The 17,335-nt window shown below is 54.0% G+C and overlaps 1 non-coding gene across 1 annotated transcript; it reads right to left on the minus strand.

Moving 5' to 3' along the window:
* Positions 1–15,106: 15,106 nt before the first annotated feature.
* Positions 15,107–15,179, minus strand: TRNAG-CCC (transfer RNA glycine (anticodon CCC)). The gene has a single exon. It is a non-coding gene; the product is annotated as a tRNA-Gly (tRNA).
* Positions 15,180–17,335: the final 2,156 nt, after the last annotated feature.

Raw genomic sequence — 17,335 nt, forward strand, 5'->3', positions numbered from 1 at the left:
TTCTCAGCTATGCATTGTCTGCTGGAAGCATGTCGATGCCCAGGTGTGTGTGTGTGTGTGTGTGTGTGTGTGTGTCCGTGTGGGGTGAACATATACCTGAGGGCGTATGTTTCCGGTCACATTGCATCATTGAGGCAAGGTGGCCAGCGTTGCCTCTCAGGAGTCTGGGTGGGTCTGGTTGTCCTCTGGGGGAAAAGGAGATGGCAGGTCAGCGTATGTCTATCCAGGAGTCTCTGAATGGACCAGTGTGGTGAAGTAGCAGTGCAGGTCTGGCTGTGTCCTGGGGGTGTCTATGAGTCAGAGGCGAGTGTCTGCCAGGCTCTGTGCCTAGCGCTGGGGACATAGTAAGGAGCAAGACAAAAGATCGTGCCTTGGGTGCGCTGACAGTCTAGTTGGAGTCAGGTATATGGAGGGTCTGCTCTTTGACAGGAAATGCTGGTGGTGAGGGTGCCACCGTGTGTGTGTTTTGAGCTGACCCCAGTATGTGCACCAACTCTGAGCCTCTATCAGAAAGTGTCAGTGAACGTAACAAGCTTGTGTCTGTGTGGTATGGACATGGGTCTCTCTGTGTGTCCCAGAGCATGTGTACCCAGTTAGTCTGTCTGTATAAGGAGCTGTGTGGCAGAAAGAATAAATGGGTGTCCCTAGAAATGTGTTTCTCTCTGCGGGTCCCTGTGGATCTGGGGCCGTGATGAAGATCTGTGTGTACCAGTGTGTGTACACAGGTGCCTGTGTGTGTCACACAGCCAGGGCTCTGGGTCTTTTCAGAGAGTGGGGCTGTGTGTATCAGGCTGTGTTGGTGAGTATGACTAGGTGTGTGTGCGCGCGACGCGTGGGGCGGGGGAGGTCTCTGTGTGCCTGAGGATGTGCCTGGTTACGTGTGTCTGTCACTGCCGTTCTTGGGGGGGCTATATCCCAGGGTCCCACCCATCTGACCCGGCCTTCCCGCTCAGCATCGCAGCCGCAGCCGATGCAAGGCCGCGGCAAAGGGAATCGATACGTCCTTAAAAATTCAAGGGCTTCTCGTAAACAGAAACTTTTAACACCGTTTAAAGTTTCAGGGCTGCCGCTGCTGCCTCGCCGCCGCCGCCACCGCTGCAGCAGGAGGGAGTGGGGGAGGAGGCACTGGAGGCGGGGTCGGGAGCCAAGGAGAAGGGGCGGGGCCACATGGGGGATGGAAGAGAAGTTGCGGGAGGGCCTGGGGGCTCTGCGAGGCTGAGGGGAGGGGCAGAAAGGGGATTTGGGGATCATGGAGGCCGGGGGCCTGGATGGCTCAGGAAAGGATGTGGGGGATAGGCTAAGGGGTGGAGAGAGGGGGAGGGGAGGAGAGCAGGAAATGGTGGGGGCGGGACGGGTCTGGGGGCCTTTGAGGAGGCCCAAGAGAGGCTGGGACTGGCTAGGAGAAGGAGCTAGGGATCTGTAGGTCCAGGAGGGGTTTGGGGGGACCAAGGTGGGACTTAGATGACTTAGGGGAGAATCAGAGAATAGATTTTGGGGATAACGGGGCCTGAGTGAAGGGGACACCAGAGCAGTGTGGGCCTCTGGGCTGGTGGAGGGGGCGGGAAGGTTTTGGGGAGGGGGGAAGAAATGGTTGAAGGGTTTGGGAGTGTCTGGGATATTTAATATAACTCGAAGCTTGGGGAGACCCCCCACACAGCTAGGGGGGCCTCCTTGTAGTGCAAAAGTGTTAGTCACTCAGTCATGTCTGACTCTTTGCCACCCCATGGGCTGTAGCCTGCCAGGTTCCTCTGTCCACGGGATTCTCCAGGCAAGGATACTGGAGTGTATAGCCTTTCCCTTCTCCAGGGGATCTTCCCTACCCAGGTATGGAACCCAGGTCTCCCACATTGCAAGCAGATTCTTTACCGTCTGAGCCACCAGGGACCCTCCTTGCTCCTCTGCAAATAGCCATGAAACGGTAACCCCTCAGAAGTTCAGGCACCTTTGGCTCAGGCCTCTCCCTACCTGGCGGCCCATCCTCCCAGCCCTGTTCTAAAAGCTGTGCCCACTCCCTCCTCACCCTCCTGGTCCTACATCTGGGCTCTGCTGCAACCAGCATCTCATACCCACTTCATACATGTATGCCATGTGTACACACACACAACGTCCATACACACACACAACAGCCATTCTTCTATTCACACACCCTCACAGCACAACACCTTTCCCATGAGCACACATACACACTCTTCCTTTCACACTCACACATGTTCACACAAACAGAACATTCGTCCCCATATTCACGCACAGATCCACACTCAGAATTCTCTCCACACATTTACTCCCATACACACAACACGCCCCCCCTCTGTGCACACACACATCCACTCTGCTCCCCCCTCCACAGCTGTCAGCTGGGAGGATTTTTGCAGAGAGGCTGAAGGACACAGTGGTGGGGGAGCCTCCCTTCCCCCTACCCCTCTCCCCTGCAGAGCCCAGGTCTTAGGACCACACCTGGCTTTCAAGAACTCGCAGGGGAGGAGGGTGCTGCCAGGGGGCTGGGCACAGCTGGAATGCCACAGCTGGAATCCCCCACATTCCTCCCTGCCGGGGCTGCCCACCTGGCTGCAGCTGGCAGCAGGTGTGTTCTTGAAATGCAGGTGTGTGGGGAGAGGAGGAGGGGGGAGGAGCAGGCGCTAGGCCTATGGCACTCCCTGGCCAGGATGCTGGGGGCTGAAACATCTAGCCTCCAGCAGCCAGGTCCTGGGCCACCAAAGGTGGGCTTAGGCGTGGCTGGGCTCGGTGGGCAGGTGGGCAGGCCCTCCAGAGAGGACAACGAACATCTGGCAATAGGATCAGTAAAGAGCCAGGCTGCAGATGCTGCTAGGGTCGGGGGGCGGGGGTGGTGCTCTAGGCCCTCCCGTCAGGACTGGGGATCCCCACTCTTTAAGAGGGCTTTATGTCTTCCTTGCCCAGCCTGGAGGGCATGGTCTGTGCCCAGGCCTGGGGTCCCAGCCTTGTGCTCGCTGCCCCCTCTGTGGGCTGGGAACCCCTGTTGGGGACTGCAGAATCACAGGTCCTGCTGCCAAGGTGCCCCTGGCCAGGCACCTGCATCCATGTCACACACACACACACACACACACACACACACACAGATTCCTACAGTCCACAGGCACAAAATCACAAAGACATATACAGGCATACCCAGACACACTAAAATACCAACCCTCCTCCTCTTCTGAAGGGGTCATATAAATGCTATAATCACACAGACACAGGATCACACCAGAGATGCTGGCGCACACCCTTAGTCCACAGACACACAAGCACACACACAGCCCCAGAGAGAACCCCACACAGACCTCCCCAGAGCCATCCCACAGAGTGACACCAGTAACACTCCAGTCACACACAAAGACCCTCACCCTCACATCGACACCCTCCCTAGAGATGCAGACATACACTGACCCACAGAGACACAATCAGACAGGGTTATACAAACTCCCAGCATCACCTGCTGAGCCTGGTTATGCATACACAAGGCCACACAAAGTCACACAATGACACACAGTCTTACAGACCTTTTGAGCATACACTGATGCTCTCAAAATCATCCATAGATGTGGCACACACAAAGTCACACAGAGACATACAGATGGCATACACAGGGACACACATACACAAGAGCAGCCCTGGTCACACACAGTTAGATCACACACTGACACCCAGAGACATACATAGGCACCCCCAGATCACACATGGGGACGCTCAGGCTGGCCCTCAGCTGCATACAAGGTCCCGTAGACACACACTCACACGTGCCCCAGCAGTGCAGCCCCTACCAGGCCGAGGACAAGCAGGCGGCAGGGCTTCCGGTGGCAAGCGCTCATCTGGAGGCAAGGAAAGAGCTGGGGAAACGTTTCATTTGCAGCCGGCTGGAGACCCACCCCACCCGTCCTGGAAACCTGGCCCTGGCTCCTGAATGGGGCCTCTGTATGCCGCCACCGCCCAGCCGACCAGGGTGTGGGTACCGGGACGGGGGGGTGGTGAGGCCAGCCACACCATGTCCCTGGCCAAGCGTCAGGGGCCACTCAGCCACCCAGTCCCTGGGCCATGCCAGGGCCCAGGCTGGAGTCCTTCAGACTGGAGGAGCCCTCTTCACCCTCATCCCCTCCACATTTAGAGGCCATTTCCCAAAGCCAGCCTGCAGAGGGAAGTCAGTGGAACCAGGCAGGGCCCCAGCTGGCCCTGGATCTCCAAGTGTCCCCTGCCTCAGGTCCACATATGTCCCCAAGCCGGGCAGCTGCCAGTCCCATGCCACAGGGCCACTCACTGCGGCACCAAGGTGAGATGCCACAGGATGTGACCGTATCTCTCTGTGTGTGACACTGCAACTGGGCTCCCTGTGCTGCCTAGGGGTGGGGGTGGGGCCATCATAGGCCCTTGTCTCATGTCATCACACACAGAGTGTCACCGTCACACCTTCTATCACCCAGCCACACACAGCCGCCACTGTCTCATCGTCAGCCACACTGTCACACACAACCACACCGTCGCACATGCTGGCACACACAACCACACCGTCACACCTTCAACCACACACAGCACTGCACTGTCACACCTTCAGCCAGCAACACTGCCTGTCACACCCTCAGCCCACGCTGTCACCCACAGAAATACCGTCACAGCCTCAATGATGCTGGTCACACATGCCTTCAACCACACCGTCTCACACCTCCTCACACTGACCCTGACACATTGACCCCCACCCTGTGTCAGCATCACGTTGACCAGCAGGGGCGCACTTGCATACTCGGTCCCGGTGCCCCTGCAGCTGTGCTAGCCACGTGGCCACACAGTCACAAGAAGGGGAAGCCAATCTGATCACTTCAGCCCCAGGGTGTGGCATGCAGCTGCCCCTGGAGCAATGTTTGAACTCAACCAGTTACTCCAATAACTCCACAGCACACCCTGATTGTCACAGAGCAGGTCACCAGAAGGTACAGGCCACTCTGGAATTGCTTACAGGTATTCTTACAGCTACTCTCCTCTACCCACTGCAGTTGGAGCCTGGAGAGCAGGGGGTCTAATGGACACGCAGCTGTAGGCGGTGGGTGCCAGCCCCCCACCTTATGAATATTCATCAGCTGGGGCTCTCCTGAAACCTGTGAGGAGTCGGAGGTCCCAGGCAGCTGGGCACCCCCTTCCATGCCAGGAGGCTCTTAGGTGAGGGGGGCTCAGTCGAGCCCCAGCAGTTCTTGGAACCCACACCCAGTTACACACGTGAGCACATATGTTTGTGAAGCTGGACCCCTAGACACACAAACAAGCATCACACAAACTCACAACTACACCCCACAACAGGGTCATCCGCCATCACACACACATGTGCACGCATGCACACACACACACACACACACACACTCGGCATGCAAACACAGGTACACAGACTATCACATGAATGCACAAACACATAATCACGCCCACACCAGACACTTGCACCACACACACACACACCAGGCATACAGACATGGACACACACTGTCACATGAATTCACAAGCACACATTCACATCCAACCCACAGACACCCACCACACACACACACACACACACACTCCAGGCATGCAAACACAGGGGCACACTGTCACAAGACTGCTATCACACCCAAACTACGCAGACACCATCACACATAGGCATGAAAACACACACACAGATACACAGGATCTCACTCTGCCCACCCCTGACGTTTTACAGAAGGGGAAACTGAGGCACTGAGTGGCTGAAGTCCCCTTAAAGCAGGATGGCCCCTCCTGACTCCAGGCAGAGGCTACCTCCGGGCGCCCCCTGCTGGCCCGGCCCCTTCACGAGCGCGCGGTACGGGCACGCGCCTGACGTAACCATGGCATCCTCTTGGCACGAGCGGCCCGCGCGCAGGGAGGGCGGGGCGGGCGCGTTGCCATGGCGCCGGCGGGCCGCGTGAATGGGGCATTGTTCGCCCCGGCGCCCAGGCCCGGCTGTCCCGGACCCACCCGGACCCACTCGAGCCGGCAGAGACGGGGAGAGACAGAGATGGGGAGAGACAGACAGAGCTGTAGATGGGGAAAGACACTTAGAAGCCGAGTCAGAGGCAGAGAGGGAGAAAGAGATGGGAGAGACCTGCAAGAGAAACTCACAAATAAGGAAGGACAGAGGGAAGGAGCCAAAGGAAGGCAGAGCCGGAGACCTAGATGGAAGATGAAGGGCTTGAGTGGGAGACAGGACCAGTCAGCTGGTACCCATGGAGCCCATTCTGCCTGGCAACCAGGACATGTAGACAAAGTCAGAGATGCTAAGAGGTGAGAAGAGACACTGCTATACAGAGATCCAGGGAGGACAAGGGTCAGAGATAGGGAAGGAATGAAGGAAATACTTTGAGTGTGTCTGGTCCCACCCACCTGGGTCCCCTCTCCACTCCCCTTTGGACCACAGGCCTTCCCTGGTCAGACCCTCTCAGAAGGCACACCTCTGTTCTACATGTCTTCACACTCCAACTGAGAAGACATCATTGCCACAGGGACCAAGTCAGGGACACTGCCCCAGACACCCCGAGACACCCTCATGGGCACGGTGACACCCACAGATATACACACAGACTCCCAGTGACTCAATCATGGTCCCAGCCAGACACACCCATATGACATGGGATAGTACCCCCACACCGCCAGAGTGACCCTCAGAGTTACAGATGTAGCCCCATCAATGTACATCATATGAGGACCCTGCCAGTCTCAGTAACACATGACCACACCACCACACAGGCTCACATGCCACGGGATCACTGTCTGGGGTGCGCCCACACCAGACACACAGTGCACCCTCACATATGCACTCATTGACGCCTTCACAGACACACACAGGCCTTCTCAAGGCACACATCTCTTCTCAATCTGACCCATGGACTGGGTGCCCTGTCCCCTGGTCCAGACTGCCAGCAGTGGGAATGCTGGGTCCAGATCTCCATGCTTGAGAGACATCAGTCACCAGGTGAGATTGAGAGGGGTGGGGAAGGAGGTGAAGCCTGTCCCTGTACACCCCCAAGGGCTGGGTCCATCTGGGCCAGGGTGGTCCCCTAACTCCTCTGTCTGGGTCAGCTTGGCCCAAGTCTGAGCCAAGGGTGTCCCCTGGTGGCCATGTATATTCTCTGCACCCATCAGGTTGGGGTGGGAGGTGGTGTGGAGTAAAGGGAGCCCACTGGCCCTGTCCGAATAGAAGGGCAGAGAGGACAGGCCAGACTCATCACACAGAACTCAGAGATGGGAAATCAGGCTCCAGAAGCAAGAACTCAGATCCAGAATTCATAGCCTGGAATCCAAACTCCGGAATTCAAAACCAGATCTCAGAATCAAACCTGAATCTAGATTCCCAGATACCAAGATCTAGAATCCAGATCCAAGAACTCAGGACCCAGAATCTAAAGTCCAGGTCCATGGGACTTCCCTGGTGGCTCAGTGGTAAAGAATCCGCCTGCCAGTGCAGGAGACACAGGTTTGATCCCTGATCCGGGAAGATCCCCTATACCACAGGGCAACTACACGCGTGTGCCACAACTACTGAGCCTGGGCTCTGGAGCCCAGGAGCTACAACTACTGAGGCCACATGCCCTCGAGCCCATGCTCCACAACAAGAGAAGCCACTTCTGTGAGAAGCCTGCAAACCGCAGCTAGAGGGTAGCTCCACTCTCCGCAACTAGAGAAAAGCCTGTGCAGCAACGAAGACTCAGCACAGCTAAAAATAATACATAAATAAAATCACTTTTAAAATTAAAAAATAAAAGTCCAGGCACAAGTGTCCACAATCTAGAATCCAAAAATCTAGATCCTGTCCTCCAGAATCTAGAATCAAGGGCCCAGTGGGAAATTACCTGGCAGACCAGTGGTTAGGATGTGGTGATCTCCCTGCCAGAGCCCTGGGTTCAATCCCTGGTTGGGGAACTAAAATCACATAATCCACCAAAAACAAACAAAAAGAAAGAATAATCGAGGACCCAGAATCCGGATCCAAGAACAGAGGGTGTCCCTCGGAGCCAGCTCCCTGCCTTCTTCAATCCCCCACATTAGAGCTTTGGCAGCAGGGGCTTTGAGGAAAGGAACACACTGAAGGGGCAGGAGAGGAGCCCTGCGCCGGCCACACAGAGAGCCTCTCCCAGCTGCCGCCCCTGCTCATTTTCAAACATGCACACACACCACTTCAATAGGATCTTCTACACAGACCCACATGCCCAGACATACAGCCTCTGACCATCAGGTGTACAGCGCCACACACCCTCAGCTACACATGCACAACCACACACACACACATACACCATCACACACACCATCACACACATTACATCACACATTCACCCTGACACACACCATCATCCAGAGACACCCAGAACTGCCATACACTCCTCCCAGCACCTGAACACACACCCATCTGTGTACCTACATGATCTTAGCGCTGCCCCCCAGCCCTGGCCAACCTCCTAAGCTCAGACACACAACCACCACACCCAGAGACACACAAAAAGCCAGGACTCCCAGCCCTGCACACAGATACACTCACAGAATTGTGGAGGCTGGCATGCACACACACACACACACACACATGAACTCTCCCAGGCACAGAGAAGCCCGTGCCTTGGCAGCCATGCAGCCCCTGGGAACGGGACCCCCGGGACAGGGCTCACCGTGCACCCCCGTGCCCACCCCAGCCCTCCCCTGCCTGGCCGGCTGGCGGGCTTTAATACAGATGCCAAACTCATAATTGTAACTGAGGGTGACAGGGTCACCTTGAGCCCCAGATGCTCGCGCGGTGACAGATGGCGTTGGCAAACCTGATTATCGGCCCCCGTGCCAGCGCCTGTGGCACCTGCATCCCCCGCCCCTCCCCGCTCCCCCAGCACTCATTACCCACCCATTACTGGGCCTGGGGGGTGGGGGTGGGGGCCGGCTGGCATTGCCCAGGAGGGGGCAGGGACTCCAGGGGCCCCCCCTGGCACCAAGGTTCCCAGCTGGCTCCCCGGCTGGCAGGAGGTGGGCACAGCTGAAGCAGGGCAGGGAGGGGGAAACAGCCACCTCGTGCCTGCCAGATAGAGGGGTGCTCACAGTGCCAGGGCCAAGCTGCCCACTCGGACCCTGCTTGGGGTTGGCACAGAACCCTGGAGGGAGGAGGGAGAGCATGCCCCTCTCTGTGGGCCTCGGGTGACCCTCCCCCACTCAGGGCCCTTGGAGCAGGGCCTTGGGAGCTGCCCGCCTGGCCTGTTCCCACCCCCCTGTGCAGGCCTGTGGGGTCAGAGGTCACAGGCTCCCACGCCCCGCAGGCCCATCTGTTTCCTCAGGTCCCCTCCTCCTGCTCCCCTCACCTGGGGCCTTCCTTCCTGAGGCAGGAAGAGGGCTGAGAGGGGCCTGGCCAGCCCCCCACCCCGCGCTCCAGGGGGCATTTGGAGGGAACCCCGACAGCGCCACATGTCCCTGCGTCTGTGCCAGACGGATCCATCTGCTAGGGCCCTGGTTCCAGCCGCCCAAAGCCGGGCTGCCCTCATCCACTGCAGAGCCTGCGCCCAGCTGAGGAAAGGGCACCCCAGATGCCCACGCTCTAGTCCGGGGCCACCCATTCCCAGGAAACCTGACTGGAGGGATACACACAAACACACATGCACGCATATCTACACACACATACCATCTACACACAAACATACATCTATACACATATATCTACACACATACATCTACACACACTACACACATGTACACACAAATATCTACACACATCTACACACATGTACACACACCATCTACACACATCTATACACACAAATATTTACACAGATCTACACACACACATGTGTGTGTTTAATTGCTAAGTCACGTCCAACTCTTTTGCAACCCCATAGACTGTAACCCACCAGGCTCCTCTGTCCATGGGATTTTCCAGGCAATAATATTAGAGTGTGTTGCCGTTTCCTTCTCCAGGGGAATCTTTCCCCCTCAGGGATTAAACCCGCATTCCCTGCATTGGCAGGCGGATTCTTCACCACTAAGCTACCAGGGAAGCCCCCACACATGTATATACACACACACAACTAGATTTGATCAAGCTTTATGGAGTTCCTGTAGATGCCACACTGAGCATGAAGCTGCATGGAGACTCGGGGTTGGGGGTGGGGATGACAGGAGGGGCAGCTGGGGGCAGATGGGTCCTGTCTCTGACTCAGGAAGCCCAGGTTTCTCCCAGCAGCTCCATCTGTCTCCTGGCCTTGGTTTCTCGGGAACCCTAGGACCAGGTCAGCACTGTGCCTCCCAGTCTGGGCTAGGCCATCTGTCCTCCCTGCAGCTGGAAGTATCTTTGACTCATTCTATGAGAGGAGGTCCAGCTCAGTGGTTTAAAACAGGAACCACCAGGCCTTGGGTTTGAATGCTGCCTCTGCCACATACTGCTGTGTGACTCTGAGGAAGTGATTTTGTCTCTTGGGGCCTCAGTTTCCTTTTCCATAAAATGGGATGCTACTGGGACTTCTCTGGTGGTCCAGCAGTTAAGACACGGCATTTCCACTGCAGGGAGGGTGAGTTCAATACCTGGTCAGAGAACTAATGTCCCACATGCTGAGTGGAATAGCCAAAAAGTAAAAAAAAAGAAATGAAAGGATGCTACTGACCTCTATATCATGGGGCTACTCTGAGGATGACATGAGTTGTGAAAGTAGTGAAAACGTTAGCTGCTCAGTCGTGTCCAACTCTTTGCGACTCCATGTACTGTAGCCCGCCAGCCTTCTCTGTTCATAGAATTCTCCAGGCAAGAATACTGGAGTGAGTAGCCATTCCCTTCTCCAGGGGATCTTCCCGACCCAAGGATCGGACCCAGGTCTCCTGCATTACAGGCAGATTCTTTATCATCTGAGCCACGAGTTAGTGCCTATCAAATACTTAAGAGCAGGGCCTGGCAAACAGTAAATGCTCAATAATTGTGTGCTTTGACCCCCACAGCTGGGGCTGGGCCTGGCGTCCCCAAGAGCAGGGAGGACTCTGGACATCCGACTGGCTGTCCCTGCATCCCTGGTTGCTGGACCCAGTGTGCATGGTCCAGGTCAGCGCCTCTCTCAGCCTGTCTTCCTGCATCTCTCCAAGGTGCGTGCATCCGTGTGTCTATCTGTGATGCTCAGCTCATGCCTTTGGGCTGCACTGACACTTCTCATCCCAGATGTCGCTAGTAATAAAGAACCTGCCTGCCAATGCAAGAGACATAAGAGACTAGAGTTCAATCCCTATGTCGGGAAGATCCCCTGGAGGAAGAAATGGCAACCCACTGCAGTATTCTTGCCTGGGAAATCCCATGGACAGAGGAGCCTGGCAGACTACAGTCCATGGAGCTGCAGAGAGTTGGACACGACTGATGCAACTTAGCACACACGCACAACACCCCTGCTGACTGGAGGATGGGCTACCGACTCAACACCAGAGAACCACAGGTGCAAAGTGCTTGCGAGCAGCACACAGCTGTTGGAGAGAAGAAGCAGGGCAGATTCCAAGGCAGAGATGTAGAAGGAGCAACATTAGCCAAACAGAGGTGATTTCGAAGGTGGACAGCCATGCAGCCCAGCTCAGAGAGCACCGGGGGCTGGGAGCAGAGAGATGAGTCAAGAGCAGTGGAGTCTGGACTTCCCTGGTGGTCCAGTGGTTAAGGATCTGCCTGCCAATGCAGGGGACACAGCTTTGCTCCCTGGTCTGGGAAGATCTCACAGGCTGAGGGGCAACTAAGCCCACATGCCAAAACTACTGACCCCGAGTGCCGCAACTACTAAAACCCCACAGCCTAGAGCCCGTGCCCTGCAACAAGAGAAGTCACGGTGATGAGAAGCCACGCACCACAACTAGAGAATAGCCTTCACTCACTGCAGCTAGAGAAAGCCCTCGCATAGCAATGAAGACCCAGTATAGCCAAAGTTAAATAATAAACAAATAGATAAAATTTTAGGAGAGAGCGAGCAGTGGAGTCTGGAGCCAGGGACTCCATCCTACCTTGCCTGGGTTCAATACTGACTCTGGCATCTGCTGGCTGTGTGAGTTGGGGCAACTTACTCAGCCTCTCTGGGCTGCAGTTTCCTCACCTGCAAAATCATCAATGTTCAACCAGGGGAAAAAAAAAAAGAAAACTGCTCTAGGCCTTTCAAAACAGAGAATTAACGCAGACCAGGGCTGCTTTTCGAAAGCAGGAGACGATGAGGTGGCCTGAGGACTGGCACTTGTAGGAAGCTGCTGCCACCTCTGGGGTGAGGGACAATGGGAAGGGTGGTATTCCAGGATCCTTGGGTAGGCGGGGTGGATTAAACAGAAAACCCTTAGCTCACTGCCTGGTACATAGTCCGTACTAAAAAAATGCTAGTTCTTCCTGTGAGCCCTTCCAACTGAGTGGATCCAGAACTTGCTTCCAGAACATGGTCCTTCTCTGCTTAAACCTTGCACCCCACCATCCCCTCTGCCCACCTCTATATTTCTGCAACCCTTCCCTGCTCTCTCTGCCCCAGCCACCCTGGCCTCCTCACTGTTCTTTTTTTTTTTTTTTTTTTTAATATTTATTTATTTGGCTGCACCAGATCTTAGTTGCAGCATGTGGATCTCATTGTTATGTATTAACAGGCATGTATTAACAGGATCTAGTCCCCTGACTGGAGAAGGCAATGGCACCCCACTCCAGTACTCTTGCCTGGAAAATCCCATGGACGGAGGAGCCTGGTGGGCTGCTGTCTATGGGGTCGCACAGAGTTGGACACGACTGAGCGACTTCATTTTCACTTTTCACTTTTCACCTTCATGCATTGGAGGAGGAAACGGCAACCCACTCCAGTGTTCTTGCCTGGAGAATCCCAGGGATGGGGGAGCCTGGTGGGCTGCCGTCTATGGGGTCGCACAGTCGGACACGACTGAAGCGACTTAGCAGCAGCAGCAGCAGTCCCCTGACCAGGGATCAAACCTGGGGCCCCTGCACTGGGAGCACAGAGTCTCAGCCACTGGACCACCAGGGAATCCCCTCTTTTCTGTTATTTTAACTGAAGTATGTGTATGTGTGTGCTCAGTCCCTTCAGTTGTGTCTGACTGTTTGCAGCCCCACAGACTGTAGCCTGCCAGGCTCCTTTGTTCATGGGATTCTCCAGGCAAGAATACTGGAGTGGGTTGCCACGCAGTCCTCCAGGAGATCTTCCTGACCCAGAGATCAAACCCAAGTCTCTCTGTCTCCTGTGTTGCAGGCAGGTTCTTAAGCACTGGTGCCACCCGGGAAGCCCCTCATTGCAGTAGAGTTGATTTACAGTGTTGTGCTAATTTCTGCTGTACAGCAAAGTGACTCAGTTATACATATATATATACACTCTTTTTAATGTTCTTTTCTATTATGGTTTATCCCAGGAGATTGGATACAGTTCCCTGTGCTCTACAGTAGGACCTTGTTGTCTATCCATTCTAAATGTAATAGTTTGCATCTAGTAATCCCAAACTCCCACTCTGCCCCTCCCCAACCCCTTTCCCCACTGGCAGCCCAGTTTGGTTCTCTGTGCCTGTGACTCTGTTTCTGTTTTGTAGGTAGGTTCATTTGTGCTGTATTTTAGATTCCACGCTTTCTCTTTCTGACTTCACTCACTTAGAATGATAATCTCTAGCTGCATCCATGTTGCTGCCAATTGCGTTATTTCATTCCTTTTTACAGCTGAGCAATACTCCATTGTATAGATGTACCACATCTTCTTTATCCGCTTATCTGTTGATGGACACTTAGGCTGTTTCCAGGTCTTGGCTATTGTGAATGGTGCTGCTATGGGCATAGGGGTGCACCTATCTTTTTGAATTACAGTTTGGTTTGGGTCTAGCCCCAGGTGTGGGACCGCTGGATTGCACGGTAGTTCTGTTCCTTGCTGTTCTTTCAGTGCACCTAACTTGTGCATGTGTGCGTGCTACGTTGCTTCAGTCATGTCCAACTATTTGTGGCCCTACGGACTGCAGCCCACCGGGTTTCTCTGTTCATAGGATTCTCCAGGCAAGAATACTGGAATGGGTTGCCATGCCCTCCTCCAGGGGACCTTCCCAACCCAGGGACCAAACCCGACTCTTACATCTTGGCAGGCAGATTCTTTACAAGCACCACCTGGCAACCCCACACCAAACTTAGGCCTGCCTCCAAACCATTGCCTCTACCATGCCCTCCACCTGGATCTCTCTCCCATCCATCCTCCCAGAGCTCATTGCAACCCACCCTTCCCCCCTCAGAAGCACATCCAAGACAAATTCACCCTCCTGGTGGTCTCTCTCTCAGCACTCTAATCTCTTTCCTAAAGATTTATTATTATGTCTCTTTAGGGGATTGCTAATGTTCCTCTCTCTCCCAGCATATCTACTCCCTGAAGACAGGGAGTCTCTCCCTCTTGTTTACATCTATAGCCCCAGGCAGTGCATCGTAACAAAATCGAACACCAAACCCTAACACTCTGCCCAGCCCATGCTACTCACCTTCAAGGAACTCACTCCTTCCCACCATGCTGCGAGGCTGGAAGCATTATTATCCCTGTTTACAGATGAGGACACTGAGGCTCAAAGAAGTCCCTTGCTTGCCTGAATCTATACAGCTGCTGAGGGGCCTGCTATCCCTTAGAGCATCCTTGTGTGCCCCCTGGGAGAGCAGCAGCTCTGGAAGAGGGTACACAGCTGGATCCCAGGCCAAGAGTCCCCTCCACTGGGTGCCAGATGGGACAATGGAGGTGGCTGGTCCAGAGCTGGGGGATCACCACTGAGTTGCCTGGATTCAGTGAAGTTTTGCTGAATGGATAGCAAGCCAAAGGGTCTTGGGAACTGACACGCTGGTAGGCATGGTCCCCCCAAACTAAAGAAGGAAATGGCAACCCACTCCAGTATTCTTGCCTGGAAAATCCCATTGCCTAGACAGAAGCCTGGCAGGCTACATACAGTCCGTAGGGTTGCAAGAGTTGGGCATCACTTAACGACTAAACCACCACCAGGCATGGTTCCAGACAGTTTGCATGAGTTCTCAACTATCTTTTTTTAAATATTTATTTATTTGGCTGGGCCAGATCTTCACTGCGGAATGTAGGATCTTTTTTTAGTTGCAGCCCACAAACTCTTAGTTGTGGTATGTGGGATCTAGTTCCCTGACCAGGGATCAAACCTGGGCCCTCTGCACTGGGAGTGCAGAGTCCTAGCCACTGGACCACCAAGGAAGTCTCAGTTCTCAATTATCATTAACTGTCTTTTGCAAAGGTGGGAATTGAGGCACAAAGGGAAGCCACTTGCTCCGGGTCACACAGAAATCAGCAGCTAAGGCAGAAGTTAAGCTGAAGTATGCCTAGCTTCAAAGCTTGGACCATAAACGACACTTGGTAGGAATTACCAGAATCTTTATGGAGCACCAACTGAATGCAGATGACAGTGCTCCCTGTCCCCCTCTCGTTCAGGCTGTGCAATAGCCCTTAGAAGGCAAGTACTACTATTACTTACTCATTTCTTCAACAAACATTGTGTGCCTGGCTCTGCTGTGCTAGAGCAGGGATCGGGCTACAGAAGTGATTAAGGCAGGACTTCCGTGATGGTTCAGTGGCTAAGACTCCATGCTGCCAATGCAGGGGGGCCTGGGATTGATCCCTGGTCAGAGAACTAGACCCCACATGCCACAACTAAAAAAATCCTTCATGCCCTCTGGCCACGAGATGGAAAAACAGACTCAGGGGACAGGCTGGCCATAAGCAGAAGCTGGGGCCAAGATGGTGGCAATTGCACTGGCCTGGGTGGGAGAGAAAACTAAAGATTAGAGACATTCAGCTGAAGCATGCAAGGCTGACCCTAATCTGTCTGGTGCCACAGGCTGTGCTCTATCAGGACTGAGACCCAGCCCTCTCCTCCTCCTACCTGTATACTTCCTTGCGTGAGGGGCCAAGCCTTGCATAGCTCTGAGGCCACTTCCCGTGGATCCAGTGGAGAAGACACAGTGGCATCCACATCCTGCCCATGCTGCAGCCTGCCTATCCCTAGTTACCCAGTTAGGTGCAGTCCAAGAAGGTCTTCTGGCTGCCAAGGGCAAAGGGGGGCACTGGGAAGGCTGAGGCCCCTTGACCCAGAGACCCGGTCTGATTGGCAGCAGCCCTGGACTGAGCTGGAAGATCTTGGGGTCCAGGCTTCCCCAAACTTATGGGCAGCCAGGCCCCGCTGAGCTGGCTGAGGATCATGGGTCTATCTGTCTGTTGGTCAGTCTGGGACCGGGTTCAGGGCCTTAGGCAGCCATCCCTGCTGTCTGGTAATTGGAATCTGGGGTCTCCAGATCCACTTTTTCCTTTTTCTGGCTGTTTTTCAAGGCTTGCAGGATCTGTGCAAGGATCTGTGATCAAACCTGAGTTTGATCTGCAGGGATCAAACAGGCACAGCAGTGAAAGCACCAAGTCCTAACCACCAAACCACCAGGAGACTCCTTCCAGATCCACTTTGAATAATTTGCCCCTGAGCTGGGCAGCCTGGGAGGCACCTCTACAAACCTACAATGGGGAGAAGAGTAAAACCCCTACCTGCTGGGTTCTCACGCCTCCCCCTAGCCTGGCAGGGTATCTGGGGACTGGGCTGTGAGTGTGTAGGCTGTGCAGACCAAGAAGGGTCGGTGTAGAAACAGGGGTTCAAGACACAATGCTGAACTCCCTAAGGGGCCCTTTTACCATTGGGGCCCCATTCATCCTTTAGCAAACTCAGACTTTGCAGTTGGGCTTCTTGGGCTTCACTTCTTTTTTTGCAAAACACCTCAAATTTTACTCATGGTACAAAAGCATTTAATAAGTGCTATGTTGGTATAGAAAAACACACAGCTGTAGCTCATCCTTTAAAACCAGAACAGCCGAGTGAAAAGTTGGTCGAGATTCTTAGTTTTACTTGAAAAATAAAAACAAACAAAAAACTAAGGTACATATTGGGAACTGAACAACTACAGGTTTTCTTTCTAGAGATGTGACATCCATGTTTTCTGGTCAGTGATATTCTATCAAACACTGTACCAAACACAACGTGCCTAACATTGTTAATTGGCTGTACCCCAAGACAAAATGTTTTAGGTGTTAAAAAAATTTTTTTAATAAATAAAAAGAAAAAAAAAGAGACAATGTACTGAATCTAAGCAGACGGATGACCAGTAAAGTGGTTTGCTATCTCCTACCTGTGCTGAGCTAGACCATGGAACACACTCTTGGTAGTACCACTGTGTTGGTTTTTTTTAAGCTTTTTAGTTTTTTTAACTTAAAAAAAATTTATTTTTGGCTGTGCTGGGTCTTTGTTGCTGTGCAGGCTTTTCTCTAGCTGTGGGGAGCAGGGGTGGCTCTAGTTGCGGTGCACAGGCTTCTCA

This window comes from Bos mutus, chromosome 7 (assembly GCF_027580195.1).
Source record: "Bos mutus isolate GX-2022 chromosome 7, NWIPB_WYAK_1.1, whole genome shotgun sequence".
In the NCBI taxonomy this organism is placed as follows: Eukaryota; Metazoa; Chordata; class Mammalia; order Artiodactyla; family Bovidae; genus Bos; species Bos mutus.